The 12,680-nt window shown below is 44.3% G+C and overlaps 1 protein-coding gene across 12 annotated transcripts in view; it reads right to left on the bottom strand.

Annotated features, from left to right (window-relative positions):
* Positions 1–12,680, bottom strand: part of Kiaa1217 (KIAA1217 ortholog) — an 805,390-nt gene that overhangs the window by 298,458 nt on the left and 494,252 nt on the right. The window lies entirely within an intron of this gene.

Raw genomic sequence — 12,680 nt, 5'->3', positions numbered from 1 at the left:
TGACCTAGGACGCAGCCTGCCGGGTTTCCCGGGACTCGCAGCTTAGGGACAAGGCAAACACTTCACACAGGACTAGGGACAGGAACTGCTGTTGCAAGCCAGGCCCGGCCCTCTTGAATCTTAAGACCCCAGTAGGCCCCCCAGATCGGCTGCATAATAAGGAGCAAACTGTCGAATCCCCCAAAGTTATGAGAAATCTCTTTGAAAGTTTTTTTTTTTAAGGTAAGTACATACTAAATGATGCGAAATAAACACTTTTCACAGGAACTCCGTAGGGGACGAATTAACATCTATAAAGAAGTATTGTAATCTCCTCTAGTGACTTCAATAGCTTTCTTACCTGAACTTTAACCCCTGCATTTTAAACCCTTTGTTTTGATTTTTTATTCACCTTCACTTTCTTGGACTCCTCCCCTCCCCCAACACACACACACACACACACACACACACTCACACACTCCACATCCATACACAAAAACACTCTCCTCTTGATCACAAATCTGAAAAGCCACCTACTAAATCAACCTTCTAAGTCTCTCAAGTTAATTACTTAAAAACATCTGAAAGGCAATTAAAATGTTTTTCTTTGGATGGGCAGAATTACATCCGACAGACTTGTTCTCTTTTTAAACTACCTACAAATATTTATTTTGTTCACTACCCAGTCCTTGGAAAGCTGGCAAAGTTCCCAGAAAGTGAGAATAGGAGGCACAAGGTCCACACAGAAAGGATGGGAAAAGAATCTAAGCAACATTTTCCCTGGCTCTTTTAGAGCGCTGAGGAGAATCCAATAGCTAACAGAGAAGGTGTGACATTGTAATCTACAGGCCCAAATCATCTCAGGGGGAGAGGACAACGGTCATCTTGCCTGCCATACCTTGACCCAATTTACAGCACATTCAAGCAGGACTGGACATTGATTTAGAACAGGAATGTGGGCAGAACAATGGCTGGCCTCTGGGCCAGATTATGACCTTGAGTCACCTGTGTGTCTTGGCAGCAGGGACATAGTTTGGCCATTTTGAACATAAAAATGCGGAAGTCTCTAAAAGACAAAAAAAAAAAGTGTGCCACAAGTTAAGGTCTGAACAACAGCCGTGTTGGGGGAAGAGCCCCTCCACTTCTAATAGGATTTTTCTGGAAACCCAAGACAATGTGAAGGTCTTATAGGAAACACAAGCAGTATCCTGGCAGGGGGAATACAGACAGTTGGTTTATTTTGTGTTTAAAGATTTATTTCTATTTTATGTGTATGGGTATTTTGTGTACACATAGCTATGTGCACCATATTGGAGCGGTGTCCACAAAGCCAGAAGAGGGCGTTGGTCCTCTCTAACTGGTGTTCATGGTTGTGAGCCACCACATAGGTGTTGGGAGTGAGACCCGGGTCCCCTGAAAGAGCAACAAGTACTCTTAACTGTTAGTCATCTCTCTAGCTCCAAGGACTAGGTTTACATAGTAAATAATGACAAGTTTCTATGACCTTGCAACAGCAACAGCCAAGGAAGTCACGAAGCACAGCTATCCCCATACTCCTGGTGACTTATTTAGGTACAAGTATTCACAAAGGGGGGCCCACTTGGTGGTACAGGCTTGTAATCACAGCTACTGAGGCAGGACGATGGTAAATTCAAGGGTTGCTTTTGCTACAGAGTGAGTTCAAAGCCTTCTTGAGCAACTGAGTGATAACCTGTTTTTGATAGCACAGGAAGTAGAAGGGTGTTACTCAATGGTAGAACATTTGGCATGCATGCCCAAGGCCCTAGGTTTGAATGGAAGCATCACAAAACAAACAACAATGAAAAACCACAAAACCTCACAAAAAAAAAAAAAAAAAAAAAAAAAAAAAAAAAAAAAAAAAAAAAAAGAGTCTCCTGCGGTCAGACTTCGGGTTGGAATGCTCTGGTTATCTTTCTGTGTGTCTTTATGTGTTTGCATATGGTGATGCATACGAATGATGCCACCACCCTCCTGGTGCATGTCTCACACTCCTGGAGGTGGAGGGCATTCAAGGTCCTCCTCTACCACTTTCTACCTTATTCCCATTGACTCAGGTCTCTCCCTAACCTAGATCTTTGGCTAGGCTATTAGCCAGCAGACCTACCTGTCTTTGCTCTCCTCAAACCTGGGTTTACAGGCAAGCACAGGAGGCCCAGCTTGGTATGTGGGGGCTGAGATGCAAACCCCAGTCCTCATGTTTGTATAGCAAGTATTCTTAACTGCTAAAGTATCTCTCCAACCCCCTCAAGTCATAGATGGCTGCTGTTAAGTTTTCAAGTTATCAATACCAATGGGAGGAACAGTGAGCTGAAATAGGAGGCTAAGGGCTTTGATACTACGGAAATTATTGCCCTGTGGGAACAGCCAGCCCCCTCTGAGCAGCTCTACACAGTTCAGAAACAAGCCTCCATGATGAAGGCAACAACAGCAGGACACAACAGGCAGTCAACAGAAACCTTCCCTTCAATTGCATTCAGGTAGGACAGATCCATTTGTAGATAGGAATGATGCCACCACTCTCCTGGTGCTGTGTGCAAAGCAACAGAGACATTTTTGGTCCTCTGTAGATCCCTAGACAGGCCAAACAGAGGAAGCTCTTCTGCACTATCTGAACTCGGAGACTCTAAGCAGCCCAAGGAATCTCTTCTACTGCCCAAATGCCTCCATTGCTCTCTCATGGGGAAAAGCAGAGTGCTGCTACCTCTGTAGATATCCCAGATATCCTGCACAGGATGGATGAGAGGATGAGAAAGACAGTGAACCTACATCATCAAAGACTGAGACCCGCACACATAGTGATGGTAAAGTCCTCCTGCAGGACCACATTCTGACAATCTTATAAACAGAGCTGCTGTGACTCACTGGACTTCTTTTGTTTTTCCTTAAGAACAGGAACTGAAAGCATTGTTTAAAAGACCCAGTTCATGTCACTGAGTCTGCTATTCACACATCTCTCCTCCAGGCACACTGACCTTATTAAGAACTTTTCACTGACTGTCAAGTTTCTAGGAAAAATAAACATACATACATACATACATACATACATACACACACACACACACACATACAACCAGTAGCTGTATTCTGCAATCTACATAAACTTGCACTCAACCTTTCAAGAAAAACATCACGGTTGCCACTCCAGGTACTAGAGAGTTGGTCCTTTATTCTAGAGGCAACTCTGAACAAGAAACATTCTGTGCCTTTAAAAATGTAATTCTTGGCTTTCAAATTTTCTATCACCATCCCATCTGCTCATTACCGCGTACTTCAAAATTTGTCGGGAAAGCAAGAACCTAAATTTAATTTTCTTCTAGTCATCTAGAAAGCCACAAGAATAATCCTGGAGGTTAAGCTGTCAACTCAATTTCCCTGACCCAGAGAAGGTGCAAGCCTTTCTCCTGTGTAGGGATTCAGACTTAAAATAAGCTTACGTACACAGAGAAAACTGTCATCAAACCAAAAGAGAAATGCCAGGAAGACAAAGTTGACTTTTCAATTGTAACCAACCCATAACAGAACTGGACAGTTTTTTTTTTTTTTTTAAACAGCATTTTTATGAGGTATCTAAGAGAGAATTAACCACAAACAATGGTGGATGATTTGCTGCAGGCCTGTTTAATTACAGGACACTGGGAAAACACATCAGCTTCTTTTATGTAAATTGTTCAAGAAGAGAAATCATGGCTAGAGCCAAGCCTAAGTGGAATTACCTTGATATATGTTTAATTTTTTTTTTAAGTCTTTAGTTTAAAGTAATTTAACATCTGGACACAAAAGAAATAATTCACGCTTGCTTCAGTCCTTCAATGGACCTTTTAAAAGCATTGATAACTCAGTCAAAACAAAGTACACAAACCGGTCAACAAAAATGTTTGAAAGGATGCATGCTGTTGGATAAGGATGGAGTGTCCTCATTCTGATGGCAAGTGCCATCTGTAAGTCAGAAGGAATGGACGGTTAACAACTGGGAAAACACTGTTGAGATAAACTCCATGGGTGTGGAGTGCTAGCTCCTCTCTACCTCGTTTTGACAGAAAACTGTCAGGTGGCTCCAGTGACCTTATATTTAAATAAAAAGCCAGAGCACTTGGGAGAAGGAGAGGCGGTACATTAATAGTTAGAGCCGCACAATTAGAAACCGAGACTGTCACCGATAAACCGGCACAGATGGTCACCTGCATGCGATCCAAGATAAGCCCCATGTGTTCTTCAGGTTTCCAAATGGGAAAGGTTCCTAAAAAGGCTATTTGAGCTTCTTAGCTAACACCCTGTGGATGAATTTTATCCATTAATGAAGCAAGGATGGGACGCTCCTCAGAGCTAGTTTTCAAGCGGTTGTACCTTTCAGCATGGCCTGTAAGCTTCCCTTACTGGATGGTCTGGAAATCCCAGAACCTGCCATTTAAGAGGTGAGGAGTTCAAGAGTCCCCTAACACATGATTTTCCAGTTTGGATGGCTGAAGATGTCCTGTGTCCTTCCACAGGCACTGCTGTACAGTTATATAACAAAGCTGGTCTCACTGTGCTCCTGAAGCATATGTCCTTTCTAAGTAAGAGTCAGTTGACGTCCCATTTTTTAAATTGGGTTTCTTTCATCTACTCTGGATTGGGAGATACAGCTCTGCAGGACCGACATCAGTCTCAGCTCCACCACTTGGTCACCACAAACCATGTCTGGATCTCAGGTGGCAACTCCAAAGTAAAAACCGCAGAGGGCATGGTTTGCCTCTTTTGCCCCACAGTGAGCCAAGCTGTGCCTGCCACCTTCCAGAGTTCTGGACTCCCAGGGCAGAATTCACCTTTGTGTGAACTTACACAAGCCCAAGCAACTGGTACTGCTATCGGCCCTTCCAGTGAGTATCTGGTGGAAATGGTTTTTCCAGACTCACTTTCTGCCCCTGAACTTTCCTAAATGCCCTCATTCCAGACTGCAGTGAAGCCGGGCAAGAACTGAGGGGGACCCAGCACATAGCTGGTTGGGTGAGTCACAGTGTGGTTCACTTTTCAGTTGCCTTAACCTCCCACTTGGCAAATGTAGGCTTAGTAAGTTCTTGAGTCTAGTTCCCACTTGACTCTGTCTGGAGGCTGCAGCAGGTCTGGGCATCCTTTGTCCTCTTTTCGCACTGACAGTTGCTCCAAGTGACCTCTCAGTTATTCTAATTCTTTGTGCTATGCTGACATGGAGAATAAAGTCAGACTTAGTAAAGGCAAAGAGGGCTTGCTTATCTATTGCTGGAAAAAAAAAAACAAAAAAAAAACTGAACTAGCCTTCAGAAGAAGTGGGAGGAGCCAAGCTGAGGTCAGACAAAAGAAAGAGCCCCTGTGCAGGCTGTGGGGACACAGACTCTGGGTAAGTGAGCTTAAGTTGAAGATAAGAAGGTTGCCTCATAAGGTTATGGTGGTAGAGCAAAAGCTCTGGATGTCACCATAAGAAACCAGAAAGAGGGATTTCCTAGGGTCCTGGTGAAGCACTGGGAGGAGAGATGTTGAGTACATGTCCCTCAATGACCTTTGCACTTCTCTGCCCCCACCTCAGGAATTCCAGTTTCTTCCATTCAGTCCCCTTCAGGGCAGGGGACACTAGTGACTTTGGGAGGATCACTTCTAGGCTGGAAGAAACTGAAAACACACAGCTTGTTTCCATAATACATCAACCCTTCCTGTCTTTGCATCAGTTTCAGGAAGTAATCCCTAAGGGTTTGTTCCTGAGGGGGCTGGGATGGAACCCTGCACAGGGAGCAGGCTCTACAGCTGGCTTGGAGTCCTACCAGAGATGCACACCTCTGCCAAACATTCTCCAACCTGAGTGTGGGCTAGAACTACAAAGCATAAAAGAGGCCCTGCAAAGGAATGGGCCTTTCCTTTTCATCCCCTGGATGTCTGGAGAAGTCATATTCTCATGAAGGTCAGGGCCAACCAACATCCAAAGAAGCCTTCCTGGTAACAGTTTCTTTCCAGAGTGAAATATCCCATTCTCAGGGAAACTCCTTAAGCAGGAAGAAGGTAAGCAACTCAAAAAGAACTTTAGGAAGTCCCTGAAACTGACAAGATTCTCTAGGCTCTCTCCTAGCCAGAGTTAACAATGAAAGCTGAGGGTCTCTCTAAGAAGAGCAGAGTCACGCTACAAAGACCAAACCAGCTTCCTGAAAGAGGCAGAAACCAGCTGAGCTGCCTCGAAGAGGTTTAGACTAACAGAGTCACTAGGAAAGGACATTCCAACCTGTTGAGCTGCTTTCTGGCTATGCAGTGTGCTCCAGGTGCCCAGCTTTGTGAGCTGTCACTCATGCTGGGGTGGGCCTTGGTGATGCAGCTGCCTTTGAGTCATTTCTGCTCCTGTAAGTAACCCCTCACCCATTGCAATAATCCTAATAAAACTCAGGGTTCACCAAATTGGACTTTGGGGGTATCCATACTTTGGTCTACCATGGGTTCCCATTCTGGGGTGAGTAGATATGTGTGATGTGTCTCCCCTGGAACAGTTTTGTCACACGACAGGCCTGCAGCTGGGTTGGAGGCCAAGCTCCAGTTGTATTAGGCTACAGTGCTCAAGGGGTTTGGGTGTTTGAGCACTCTGAGTCACCCAAGGACTCAGGAGACACCAGCTCTGAATCCGCAAGTATCTTAGAACTTTTAAAAACAGTCATGTACCTCAAAAGTTAGCATGGAAATAATTTTATTTTTATTTTTTTCTGTATCCCAGCCCACAGCACCGACAGGGAAGTCATTATGCTTTCCAGGAGAGAAAGTCTTTGTTAGGAAGGACTCATTTCTGGCATAGTGGGTGGACAGATTGAAGTGTGTCCGTCCCCCCCCCCCCCCCCCGCAGTGAAATCCTGTAGCCACTCAGCTTTGCATTTTTTAAGCAAGGTGAAACTCAGGTCCCCATGTGCTGTAAAAACTTAAAATTCTTCATTTTCCTCCTTTTGCTGTTTTGCTTTTAAACATTCTCTTTTGCAAACTTTAGCAAGTTCCACCTGCACCAAAATTAGTGGTGGTATAGAACCCTTAGTTAGAGGGTGAGCCCCAGTGTGTATAACATTGTCTTCGAAGCCGCCGTCACTCAGCAAGATTAAATTCTGACAAATGGAAAGTATGAAGTGTGAAAAAGCAAAAGTCAGGTGGGCAAGATGGCTCAGGGAGTAATAGCACTTATTGCCAAGCTGGGACCTGAGTTTACTCTTTGAAACTCATGGTGGAAGGAAAAAAACAAAACAAACATGATATACACACAAATAACAAACAAAAACAAACAAACAAATAAAATGTAAAAAAGGAAGAGGCAAAAGTGTTCTCTGCCCCTCCAATCCACACATCAGTCTATATCATTCTCAGGTGTATGTGACCAGGGATCCGAGCATCCTGGGGCAGGCAATAGATGGTGTTGAAAGGCTTTGTCTGTGCTCATCCACTTCTTCCTGTAGCAGCAACCTTTCCTGGTTCAATCAGCAGGGTTACTAAGCTGGCTGAGCCTGCCTGAGCCCTGGCAGCCTGCTCTTTCCTCTTACAGAATCTTAACAAGAAATGTCTGGGAACAGGATATGGAGAAAGTAGCCAATGGTCCCCGATTCTGGAAAGTTAGGTGTTTCCAGGATGTGAAAATTTGGGTACTAAACTAGAAAAGGTCCCTATAAAATAGATTGAATTGATGTCTCTATCCCTACCTTGTCTCTCCAGAGTCACAGAGGCATGTGGTATGTAATACAGAAGTGGGTCTCGGGAAGAGATGAGATGGAGACGGAGACGGAGACGGAGACGGAGACGGAGACGGAGACGGAGACGGAGACGGAGACGGAGACGGAGACGGAGACGGAGACGGAGACGGAGACGGAGACGGAGACGGAGACGGAGATGATGGAGACAGAGATGGAGACGGAGACGGAGACGGAGACGGAGACGGAGACGGAGACGGAGATGATGGAGACAGAGATGGAGACGGAGATAGAGATATAGAGAGGGCAACAGAACAGTGCTTGGGAAGCAGCAGAAGGTGGACAAGGCTGGGATGGAGACATCAAACAGGACAAGCAGAAGTAGCTGCCTCATGAAACTCAGAACTGTCATCAGCCTCTGTAACTACTGCTGAGGAAGCTGTGTCCCCGTCTTCTTTATGTTTGTACACAAATAATAACCTCAGCTGTGGGCACATTTAGCCCATATTACCTAAACAGATCACATCTGTGTAAAACGGGAAGTTCAAGGGCAGACTTCACTGCTCAGACTGTTTCAACACCACACACACACACACACACACACACACACACACACACATTTGTCCTGTCTCTCCAAATCTTTCTATTAAGTAGCTTAAAATTGCCATTGAGTGTAGCCTTTTAATAGTCAGATAGTTGACTTCAAGAAGCTTCCAAATACTACAGGGAAGTGAATATGTGCAGACTAAACTCAGAAAAGGGATGAAATGTAAGTAGGAAGCAGCAAAAATGACATTGCTTAGGTTTGATTCCTGACACTGCAGCCTCCAGTTTCCTCTCCTCAAATTTCAGGCATTTATATCAGCTCACTAAAATCCTTAAGGTTATGTTTTAATACTGTTACATTATGGGTCTCAGATAACGGTTACATATTTTTACTTGGAAGTGGTAAATATGTAAGCAGAAAATATATCTGGGTATAATGACTCACGCCTATAATCCCAGATGTAGGATGCCACTGCAGGAAGATTGCTGTGAGTTCAAGGACTGCCTGAGCTATATATGCTGAGTCCCAAGTCAGCCTGGGATTCAGACTGGGATTGTCTCAAAAACAATGGAAAAAAAAAAATGTAAACTAATAAAGCAAAATGTTGAGCTGGGGTATAGCTCACTGGTCTAGAATATAAGATTAGTGTGGATGAAGTCTGACATTTATTCTTCATCCCTAAAGGGAAAGAAAAAAGTAAAACATTTTATTCATGGTAATTCTTAAAATTGCTTCAGACATCACGATCTGGATATACTGGTTTTAGCCAAAGGTGACCAATTTATCCCACTCATTCACATATATCTTCTATCTCAGGTCGCTTTCTGTTTCTATAATAGAATGTCCAAGGCTGGGTTTTTATAAATAAAGAGGTTCATTTTTGCTCAGAATTCTGGAAGTCTAATAGAATAGGCATGCCGTCTGTTGGGCTCTCAGTGAAGGCCATGTGGTACTCCGTTCAGGGCAGAAGAGCAGATGGGACAGCGGATGTGTGGGCAAGAGAAGCCTGTTCATGAGAAGGCGATGAGGGGGAAGCTGAGGACACTGGAGAGAGTCAGTACCCACTCCCAGGAGAATCCATCAGTCACCCTGTGAGGTCCCCCTATGTATATCAAAGGCCTCTGAAGTTTCCTACCACCTCTCAACACCACAATACTGGGAAGCAAGTCTCAACACAAGTATCACTGGGGACAAAACATTCAAAACAAAGCAGTTTCATTGTTCAAAACCATATTGAACATTGATTGGCCAGTGGTGGGTAGAAAGATGCTGCTGACACTGGTAAGGAAAGCTGTGGGTTTGGGACTATTTCTCACACTTACTTGTAAATGACCCTCTCTTATGGCACGGTGAGGTGTTCACGAAGCTCCAGCTTTAGCCACCCGTAACCCCAGCTCTGACCACAGCCATTGCCACACACTGAAACATTCACTCCTTTAAGGGAGGTTCCTACAACTCAAGAAGTTAATGAAACGCCAAAGGCTCAGAAACTCAGAAAGTTCCAAGACACACAAGGCTCCTCCCTGAGGTTGTAAAGTCAGTACCAACTGGTGGGGTCAGTGTGTCTCCAGAATAGCCTCAATGCAAGTTGGTCAGGAAGCTCCTGGGAAACTTTGATGAGTTGTCACCCAGGCTAGGGTGGGATTTCTGGTGATGTGGCTGCCTTTGAGTTATCTATGTGCCTGTATGTAACCCCAAGAAACACATGCCCACCAAGCTAAACTTGAGAAGAATTCTGTCTTGACCGGTTGTGGGTGCCATCTTTGGGGTGAATAGACAGTTGTTCATGGCTCACCAAGCAAAGTCACAAATACACCCAGATCCTGACTGCTTTGTTTCTGCATGCTGGGCCAGCACCAAGTGATGAGAATGAGCAGCCAAAAGAAGTGATGTCTACATGCACTGAGTTACAAGAAGGGACAGGCGAGTTAGTGACGTCGACAAAGAACAGGGAAGAATGAGCAACCACCTTATAGAAGAACAAAAAAATCCTGGCCTCAAAGAACCACTAGAGAGTGCTTCACAGGGAAGAACATGTCAAGTCTAGGGATTCTTAACATGGCTAATTCCTTGAAAGAACATGGAGGGTGAGAGATGAGGGGTGGCAGCAGCTCCTGGAGATCAGAAAGTAATTTCTAAAAGTTAATGGTGGGATGTGGACAGAGATGACCAGATAAATCAAACAGGCCCAATCTCGAGGGCTTTAGCATTTAACTTGTATCTAATATACCATGACAGGTGAGTCAAGCACGTCTGCACTTTACTGCTTATTCGGTTTGCTTGCTTGGTTTGGGGGAGCTGGATGGAGAACCAAGGGCTTTGCACACGCTGGGCAGTTGCTCTACAAAAGTGGTTTGCTAGCACAATGGAGGCTGTGTTGAAAGGGGAAAAGAGCAGCTGAGAAAGGGGAGTGCTATGTGCCATGTTGAGTGTCCGCTGAAGGTCATGAGCAAAGCACCTTGCCTGCCCTTCTCCCCCTTTCCATGTACTTATATGAAAGAGCAAATGCCCAGCCACCTGCACACTTTGGTGTAAATATTTGCCAAGTTAAAGTTCATTCATTAAACATGAGCTTAAGTCACTATGACAATGAAATTATACAGACTAGTAAGCTGGCATCTATGCTTATTCAACAAAAAGATAAAATTTATTTATAATAACATGGTCCGGTGAACAAAAAGAAAGAAAGAAAAAAACAAAAAGAAAAGAAAAGAAAAAAAGAAAGAAAGAAAACCAGAAGGTAATAATGTATGCCTTCAACCCCAGCTCTCTGTATCTGGAGACAGAAAGATCAGAAATTCACAGCCAGAGAATGTTTGAGACAAGACTGGGCTACATGAAACCCCATCACAAACAAAAAAAAACCAACCAAACAAAAAAGTGCAAGTGGCCAGTGAGATGGCTCAGGAGGAAAGGTGCCTGCCTCAGAGCGTGGCAGCTTGAGTTCAATGTCTGGACCACCCATGGTTAGAAATTGTTCTGCGAGTACCATTCATGAGCCGTAGCATAGCATGGATCCTTCCAACTAGCTGAGTAAACAAGTGTAATACAAGTTAAAACCTAAACAAACTTATTTAGTTTGCTTGTCTGTTGCTGTGATAAAACACTACCAACAGGAATCTGGGAAGAAAGGGTTTATTTGATTTACAGCTTATAGCCCATCATCTTGGGAAGCCAAGGCAGGGGACTCAAGGCAGGAGATCATGGGGGAGCACTGTTGCTTGTTGTGTTTCTCATCTAAACAAGACAGAGTCTTGCTAAATAGCCCAGGCTATCCTGGAACTCACTATGTAGTCCAAGCTGGGCTTGAATTCACAGAGATCAGCTTGCCTCAGTTTCTGGGGTGCAGAGAGAATTAAAAGGATAAATCACTATGCTTACCTCATCCATGTCTTTTAAACAGCCCAGTTCTGACTACACCACCTACAGTATGTTGTACAGGTGCACATCAATTATTAATTTTAAAATGTAGCATAGATTGCAGCAATAGATGATTAATCTGCTCTAATCTCCCTGGCAGCAGCGGCAGGAGTTCCACGATGCCCACCCCAAAGGTCTGAATTCTTGAATGAAAGACACACATGCTCAGCCTTATATTTAATATGTATTAAACAGCTCAATGGTTGGGCCACTCCCAAGCTTCCATGTTGTTTATACCTCCCTTCTGATACTCCTGAGTTATTATTTACTAAAATCTATATTCCATCTTTGCTCCTAGACCCAGTGGGAGCGGGACCCTGGGGCTGCTCTTCTCCAGCTCTTACATGATTGATATGCCTCTCTTCTCCAGCTCTCAAGCCTGGATCTTAGTCCTTTCCTGGCATGGCGATTCTAAATGTTCCGTCCTCTCTGACCCCTTGCCCTCGAATACTAAAGTCTTGCCTCTGTCTCCCTGCCCAGCCATTGGCAACTGGCAACTTTATTTACCAATCAAAACCAACTTAGGGCAGGGACCCTCAGCATCTTACATTCAGGATTCTTGTGGAATTTTGGGAACCCAAATAAGATAATGCATGCTTTAGGCCAAATCCACAATAGATATGCCGGCAGGCCAATCTGACGGAGGCAATTCCTCAATTAAGGTTCCCACAGGGGTCAAGTTAACAACTGTCAACAGTTCTTTGCCAACCTGACACAAACCTAGACATATTTGGGAAGAAGGAATATTATCTGAGAAAATGCCTTCATAAGGTTGGCCTGTAGTTAAGACGGTAGCACATTTTCTTAGTTAATAATTAATGCAGGAAGGTGCAGCCCACTGCTGGTCCTGGGTCGTATAAGACAGGAGGCTAATCAAGTCATGAGGAGCAAGCCAGTAGTCAGTGACCCTTCATGGCCTTGCATCAGCTCCTGCCTCCAAGTTCCTGCTCTGACTCCCCAGGATAACGGACTGCCAGCTGTAAGATCAAATGAACTGTTTTTTTCTCCCAGTTGGTCCTTTTGGTCATGGTGTTTTATTATATCAATAGAACCTGAACTAA

Source organism: Arvicanthis niloticus, chromosome 8, assembly GCF_011762505.2.
Source record: "Arvicanthis niloticus isolate mArvNil1 chromosome 8, mArvNil1.pat.X, whole genome shotgun sequence".
Classification (NCBI taxonomy): Eukaryota; Metazoa; Chordata; class Mammalia; order Rodentia; family Muridae; genus Arvicanthis; species Arvicanthis niloticus.
The sequence above is the reverse complement of the archived record's forward strand: the minus strand, read 5'-3'. Positions and strand labels throughout refer to the sequence as shown.